This window comes from Trachypithecus francoisi, unplaced genomic scaffold (assembly GCF_009764315.1).
Source record: "Trachypithecus francoisi isolate TF-2019V2 unplaced genomic scaffold, Tfra_2.0 Lachesis_group2, whole genome shotgun sequence".
NCBI classification, from domain to species: Eukaryota; Metazoa; Chordata; class Mammalia; order Primates; family Cercopithecidae; genus Trachypithecus; species Trachypithecus francoisi.
Genome location: NW_022681465.1, coordinates 142,779,630 through 142,788,145, shown reverse-complemented (window position 1 = coordinate 142,788,145; position 8,516 = coordinate 142,779,630). Strand labels below are relative to the sequence as shown.

The window sequence follows — 8,516 nt, the reverse complement described above, 5'->3', positions numbered from 1 at the left end:
TGTTGCCTTTCTCTGAGATCTAGTCGGTTTCTCCTCATTATTTAAAAATGCTAAAACTTATATCTCACTTTTTCTCTAACACTGATTTAATACCTAAGAAGGCAGAAGCAACATTCATTCTCCTGATTATATATGTGGATTTAAGTATTAGCTTTCTTGTATAACAACCTTTTATTACTATTCTAGAGACTACACTACTGACAGTGTAGGCCAACCAACAGCCTGATATCAAAGTATGACATTACGAAGTTAGTAGGGTAAAACATCTGTAGGGAAAATCCAGTGAAGAACCAGAGTATATTTGGTTGTCATGTCTGTTTAATGAAGGGAATAGGTTTTGTAATCTCTCATTTTAGAAATTATATAACTGACTATTATGGTTTAATTAAGATTAGTAACGTCTCATGACCACTGCTGAAAGCTCTGAAAAGGGTTTTGTTTTATTAAAATGTACATTTGAGGGAGATTCACTCCCCTGTCTTATGAGTAAAAAAAAGACCTCACTAGGTGACCTAAATGAAACTTAGTGGAGAAAAGTCGCCATGTTTGGACAGAGATAAATGCTCTTCATGTTGTATGGTTTTAATATACTACTACATTCTAGAACGTAAAAGAATGAATTTAAACTTTACAATTGACATCAGTATGTTGAATACGTAAATTTTTATAGGAGAATATATTACATTTTGCTGAAATTAGAACAAAGTAAAAAGAAAGGGCAAGAAAGCAACATTGCTGATCTCTCTAGTATGAAAGGTTTGGAGGGAGTGTGGCAATATATATAAATGAAAAAATGTAATTGTGTTCATCATATTTAGAAATAGAATCTATGGACAGGCGCAGTGGCTCTCGCCTGTAATCCCAGCACTTTGGGAGGCCAAAGCGGGTGGATCACCTGAGGTTAGGAGTTCAAGACCAGTCTGACCAACATGGAGAAACCCCCTCTTTACTAAAAATACAAAATTAGCAAGGCGTGGTGGCGCATGCCTGTAATCCCAGCTATGCGAGAGGCTGAGGCAGGAGAATAGATTGAACCTGGGAGGCAGAAGTTGTGGTGAGCTGAGATTGTGCCACTGCACTGCAGCCTGGGCTCCGTCTCAAAAAAAGAATATACTAGAGAACTGTGATATAAAAGTACTCTGTTAATGTAAAAAATAAAGCAAGTGTAATTCTTTTAGAATATGAAATTTGAACAATCTCTGCTGAGCAGTTCCCAGATTAAGTACAAGGAATGTTTATTCATTTTCTGCCATATACTGTATGCTAAAATGATAAATACTTAGGATATAGTGGTAATGTCTTTCACATTTTTATAACATAACTCACTACATGCCATTCTTGTAGCTACCCACTCTTAGAAACTTTGTTGCCTAATAATGAGGAAGCAGCTTTGATTTCTTCCGTTTGGCAATGCATGTCTATATTTGGAGCATGACATTAGCTATGTATTGCTATTGCCTGCTGAAGTTTCTCTTTCTTGGCTCTTCTACAGTAGCAAATTGTTCTCTTTTCCGTGAAGCTACTGAGAAAATAGTTTATTTCCATTTTTCCCTCCACGAAGTCTTCCGCAATATGATCAGGTTCTTCCCCAGCTTCGTGTGCAGCTACTTTCAGTCTTGCCTGTAGGGCACTTGTACTACAGCTCTCACAGGTTCACACTGCCTTTGCATCTTCTTTTCGAAAGCAGACTTCATTTAAGTAATTCATACTTACCTAAAACAGATTGCCTTTTGGTTCCCAAGCTGGGATCCAAAAGGATATTTTTTTTTCTCGCTATCTCTTGAGTACTTTTTACTAAGTCATCTTTGTCAGTAATAATTTGTTTTAGTTGAGGTAAAGTCAAAAACTGTCTAGTAATACCTCCTCTTGTTCATTCATATCTGTGAGTTGTGACACACTTAGTTCTGAGAGTTCTAGAAATGCATCAGGGACATCTGGCATCTTGTAACCAAAACCATTTTGGCTTGTCAATATTGAAGCATCTGCTGTGGAAACGGGTAATGGCAGATTTGAAAGGACGCCAACTGAAGGAGCGGCAGGCTTGGCTGTGGTATGACTTGTTGTTGAAGAAGAAGCAGTGTTAGCAACAGATAAAGAAGTGATACTCCTGTTTGCTTCTTCTGGGGGATATGGAGAAAGAAATGGAAAACCTTGAGAAGCACAAGGAGGCATCCTACTTGGGTTACTGTATAGGTAAGGAAATGCTGTTGCAGTCAGTAGGAACTAAAACTGGAGGATTCTTCCAAAACTCATCCAACAGACTCTGAATAATTTTTCCAAGATTTGATTGCGTTGTAAAATTGTTCACTAATGGAGAGGTAACGTACACTCCTTGTTTATTCATTAAGTGATGTCGTATTGGTGGATAAACACTGATCACTGTTTTTTCCTGACGAAATTGTAGAAGAAGCAATATATGTTAATTGTCAGGTTGTTTATGGTGAATGGCAATCTGTATTCCACATCTTTCTTTATTTTAGCTATACTGGAGTGTGAGTTCCGGAGGGACTCAATCAGGCGTTGCTTCTGCTGCTGGAGGCTGATAAGGCCACCAGGAACCCAGCTGCAGAGGAGGAGGCGCTCGTGGTCAGCGGAAAGAGCCAGCTCATCCTCCTCCGTCCCCGGGCCGAGGCTCTGGAAGGCTCTGGCCTGCTTCTCCCAGCGGCTCAGCCCAGCGGTTCTGCGACAGAGGAGCGGGCTGGGACTTCCGTGGCCCAAGCGCTGAGGACGGCGTCTTTTCTAAGCCAGGCCTGCCTGCGCTCCTCGGGTTCTGGGGGACATCCTATGAACGGCAGGCAGCTGGAGAGGGGAACCTGCTGCCCAGAACAGGCAGTCCCACCTTCACCGCCCAGATGCCCAAGCCGGCCAGTCAGGCAGCCTGACCGCCCAGCGCTCCACCACCCGTGACGCCGTCTCTCAAAGGACTCTTAAAAAAGCAAGGGTACAATGTCATTATCACACCTTTAGAAAACCTAACAATAATCAATAATTATCATCAAATATCTACGTAATATGAAGTAAATAATATTCATTGACAGCCCCACCCCTGAAAAAATAAAATAAAAGCCAGCCACCCATTGCTAAGTGAGAAAAGGAAAACAGAATAGATTCTGACCCCATTTTGGCAACATCCGCATCCTGATGTTAACAGTTATTTGGGGTTAGAAAGATTATGGGTGGTTTCTTCTTTCTCAAGTTCTCGTATTACTTTTTTTTAAAATTTTTTTGAGAGAGAGTCTTACTCTGTCAACCAGGCTGGAGCGTAGTGGTGCGGTCACAGCTCACTGCACACTCAGCCTCCTGGGCTCAAGCAATCCTCTTACCTCAGCCTCCCAAGTAGCTGGGACTACAAGGGCACACCACCACACCCAGCTTTTTATTATTATTATTTTCATTATTATTTGTAAAGATGAGGCCTCCCTGTGTTGCCCAGGCTGGTCTCCAACTCCTGGGCCCAAGCAATTCTCCTGCCTCAGCCTCACAAAGTGCTAGGATTACAGACATGAGCCACCAGGCCCAGCCCATATTACTTTTTGAATTAAAAAAATAATACAAAGGGAAGAATAAGATGGTAGACTTCTTTTTCAAAGTTGAAATCCTCTGATTTAGGATCTAAGTATTAAGGGTTTATCCTGTCCCATCTTGAAATGAGGAAGACACAACTGCCCAGAGAAGTGAAGGGTTTTGGCCACATCACCGAGTGGGGGGAGGCTGTAAAGGAGAGAGGGGTATCCTGCTGGCTTCCCAGACTCTTGGAGGAAACAGAGACAGAGGTCCTGGGACACCTCTCAAGCTCTGGTCCCTGTTGTCCCACTACCTTCACCCTCTTACCTTCCCATCTTTATCAAGCGTCACACGTTTGGGGCACTTTGCTGCAGGAGTTGACAGACCAAACGAAACAGAGAGGGGAGGCAGATAACCAGAGCCCTTTCTTGCCACACCTAGTCCTGTTGGCTTGTCAGGTCTGGAGGAGAAGGCATCTTGTTTCCCCAACACATTCCAGAGTCATGTCCCCCGGGCTGCCTGGCCTCCAGGCCAGGTCCCCCCAGCCCCCAAGACTTTCATGGTTGAGACAAAAAAGGAATGAAAGACTTGACATTGTTACACTCCTCTCTCCAAAGTCCCAGTTTTGCTGTGTGCCCTTGGGCAAATCCTTCTCCTCTCTGGGACTGTTTCTGCACTTGGACAGGGAAGTGCCTGGGCTGGATAATTTCTGAGATATTCACCCTCCTTCCCCACCCAATTCTGATTTCATTCACAGTTTCTAAATCTATCAGATGTAGGAAGGAGATCCACCACGCTTATAAATGTCAGCTCAGAATCTCATGGCTCATGCCTGTAATCCCAGCACTTTGGGAGGCTGAGGCAGGCAGATCACCTGAGGTTAGGAGTTGGAGACCAGCCTGGCCAACGTGGTGAAACCCCATCTCTACTGAAAAAAACAAAAACAGCCAGGCGTGGTAGCAGGCGCCTGTAATCCCAGCTACTCGGAAAGCTGAGGCAGGAGAATCGTTTGAACCTGGGAGATGGGGGTTGCAGTGAGCCGAGAGCATGCCATTGCACTCTAGCCTGGGCAACAGAGCGAGACTCCATTTCAAAAACAAAAAACAAAACACAAACAAACAAAAAAACACTTCATGGCTGCCTCTGGCCATGGTGTGAAGGCCAGTCACAACTTTTCTGATGGAGAGGACAGGAGGTAGACATTTTACTTCAAGAGCCAGTACATTCACCACCCCCACACACACTTGAAATAAAAGTTTCATGCAATAACATACCCTTTCTTCATAAGATGCACTCTGATAATTTTTATTTATATATATATATTTTTTGGTTTCTGATTGAAATCCGTTAATATGCTTTCACGATCCACAAAACAGCCATCACTTGCACTTTGAAGAACACTGATTTATGCAGCTATGCCCCAATTTCTTAGCAAGGTAGTACCAACTCAGACAAATACAAGTAAATATATATATGTGTGTGTGTGTATATATATGTATATATCTATATATGTGATAAATACTAGTAAATATATATATTATATATATGTGTGTGTGCATGTATATGTGTAAATTACTTTTCCCAAACAAATTTCATATTAACTGTCTTGGCTTCTCAAACTTGAATGTGCATATGAGTCCCTTAGAATGTTTTTTTTTTTTTTTTTTTTTTTGAGACGGAGTCTCGCTCTGTCGCCCAGGCTGGAGTGCAGTGGCCGGATCTCAGCTCACTGCAAGCTCCACCTCCCGGGTTCCCGCCATTCTCCTGCCTCAGCCTCCAAGTAGCTGGGACTACAGGCGCCAGCCATCTTGCCCGGCTAGTTTTTTGTATTTTTTTAGTAGAGACAGGGTTTCACCGTGTTAGCCAGGATGGTCTCGATCTCCTGACCTCGTGATCCGCCCGTCTCGGCCTCCCAAAGTGCTGGGATTACAGGCTTGAGCCACCACGCCCGGCCAGAATGTTTTTAAAATGCAGATTCTGGTTCAGTAGGTGTGAGATGGGGCCAAGATTCTGCATCTTTGACTAGTCCTCTAGGTGAAGCATCTCAGACATTCATTTCACTGGTCTGTTCTTACCGATGAAACCATTTTTTCTCATATCTTTCCTTCTTTACTTCCTCTTTTTCCATCCTTTTGTAACTGTTTGGAGACTCAGTGGTTTCAAGTTGCAGCTCTGTCCCCTACCAGCTGGGAAAGCTTGCACAAGTTATTTAAATTCTCTGTACCTCAGTTACTTTACCTGCAAAATGGGGGTAATAACTGCACTTTCTCCTGAAGTACTTTCAGGGATTGAATGAGATGATCCCTGTAAATTACTTAATGCATTCATTCAACAAACATTTATTGAACATTAATTACCAAATAAATGCTGTTGTCACCAGCACTTATTTCCTTGTCCTGGGCACTTTTCCTCAGTGACTATCTCCTTTCAAAGGACTTATATTTTAAGTTATATATTTAGTTTGAGTATAAATTTATTTTTTAATTATAAACATTTTCATCATAAAAAGCAAAATGCAATATGATAATAAGTTTGGAAAATGTAGGCAAGACAAAAATATTATCCATAATCCTGCCACCCTAATATAACAACAATTGCTTTGGGCATCTTCTTTGTTTCCTATGCGCATTTTGACAGAGCTGTCACAGCCCAGTGTGTTGAATTTTGTGTCCTGCTCTCTTACTTAACATTAGATCATATCCATTTTCTCCCAACAAGTTCACTCTAAAAATACACACGGGAATAGGTGCAAAGTATGATTTCTGGAATCCAAGACTGGATGCAAACCTCAAATCATCCCAAAAAACTTGGCTGAGGTCTGACTCCGAGCAGTGGTAGCACTGGCAGTAGGCACACGACTTAGGACCTTACGGATGAGTTAGGTTCACACAAACCCATAAAACACTGGGTCCCTGGGGAGTAACTTGGGGCACATAATGAGGGGGCACAAAGCAGAGAAAATAAAGCATGGCCTTCCCTTATGAAGGAGGCAGCAAGAAACTTAACTAAAGTGGAGAATCTGTTTTGGTTCCATTTTGCTAATTTGGGTGAGACTTTTTTTTTTTTTTTTTAATTCCTGAAGCTGATAATTGAAAAAAAAAAGTCAGCTGGTCAAAGGTAAATCACGGTAGAATTAGCTTGGTAAACATAATTGTGCTCAATGTAAAATGGTCTCCTGGATTGTTTCCTTGCACAGAAAAGGAACATAAAAGAAAAATCTGGTGACATCTGAATAAGGTCTAAAGTTTAGTTTAGTATAACTATACTTTTTAATCATATAGTAATGTATTAATGTTAGTATCTTAGTTATGATAAACACACCTTGTTTGTGTAAGAAGATGACCTTAGGAGAAACTGAAGGGTGACATTTATACAGGGACTTTCTGTATTATCTTTACAACTTTTCTGTATAGAGTTGTTACAAAATAAAAAGTTTATTGGAAATATATGGATTTGATGTAAGTTGTACCTCAATAAAGTCATTACCAAAAAATGTATTTACAATGATCAAGCACTGAGTATGTGTATTAAGCATCTATTACATCCCATCTCTCCTCCTAAAATATTAGTGCTTCCACCAAATCTTCCTAAGCACCCACTGAGTGGCAGGGTTGTATTATATGACTGACACCTGGGTGACCATGTTGCCAGTAGCATCTCCCCAGAATTGTTTGTATTCATTTATTCAACAAACATTTATTGAATGATTTCTTTGTGCAAGTAGTGTGCTAGGTGCTGGGTATACATCAATGAGTAGAACAGATTCGGCTCCTCTCTTTGTGGGGTTTATAACCTTATTGTGACAAGTCAAATAGATGTAACCTGATGAGCACCTGATGCTACTATTAAAACTGATAAACATGAACTCATGTAACAGAGAGGGGTTTTTTTTTTTTAGACAGTGCCTTACTCTGTCACATGTGATCATAGCTCACTGCAGCCTTGACCTCCTGGGTTCAAGCTGTCCTCCTACCTCAGCCTCCCAAAGTGCTGGGATCACAGGCTTGAGCACTGTGCCAGCTGCAAAAATAATTCTTAGGATATAGTGTTTGTGGTGAAGGAATGAAACAGAGCACATTGTCTGGGTGGTGGGTTCATATTCTTCCTTAATTATTACTGTGATTTATAATAACATATTTACAATAAACTATTGTGAATAAATACAATAAATAATAATAATATATAATAAAGAATTGTTATTGGCCGGGTGCCTTAGCTCACGCCTGTAATCCGAGCACTTTGGAAGGCTGAGGCAGGGGGATAGCCTGAGGTCAGGAGTTAGAGACCAGTCTGGCCAACATGGCAAAACCCTGTCTCTATTAAAAATACAAATATTGGCCGGGCGCGGTGGCTCAAGCCTGTAATCCCAGCACTTTGGGAGGCCGAGACGGGCAGATCACGAGGTCAGGAGATCGAGACCATCCTGGCTAACATGGTGAAACCCCATCTCTACTAAAAATACAAAAAACTAGCCGGGCGACGTGGCGGGCACCTGTAGTCCCAGCTACTCAGGAGGCTGAGGCAGGAGAATGGCGTGAACCCGGGAGGCGGAGCTTGCAGTGAGCTGAGATCTGGCCACTGCACTCCAACCTGGGCGACAGAGCAAGACTCCGTCTCAAAAAAAAAAAAAAAAATACAAATATTAGCTGGGTGTGGTGGTGCGCACCTGTAATCCCAGTTACTCTTGAGGCTGAGACAGGAGAATTGCATGAACCCAGGAGGCGAAGGTTGCCATGAGCTGAGATCATGCCACTGTGTTCCAGCCTGGGTGACAGAGCAAGACTCCATCTCAAAAAAAAAAAAGTTATTTATTGTAGTTAATTACTGTTGTGATATTGTTGGAGAATTTAAAACATTTTTAGCATTTTAATTACCCCCACCTTACACACACCCCCCACCACACACACACACACACACTCCTTTAATTGTGGTGGTTGAAAGCAAGGACTTTAAAGTCAGGGAGACTTGGGTTTGAATCCTGTTTCTCCAATGTCCTAGTTGAGGAAACTTGA

General features: G+C 41.9%; 1 pseudogene; it reads right to left on the bottom strand.

The window, feature by feature from the left end:
* Positions 1 to 1,437: 1,437 nt before the first annotated feature.
* LOC117064580 lies at positions 1,438 to 2,609 on the bottom strand (annotated as a pseudogene).
* Between the last annotated feature and the right edge of the window lie 5,907 nt (positions 2,610 to 8,516).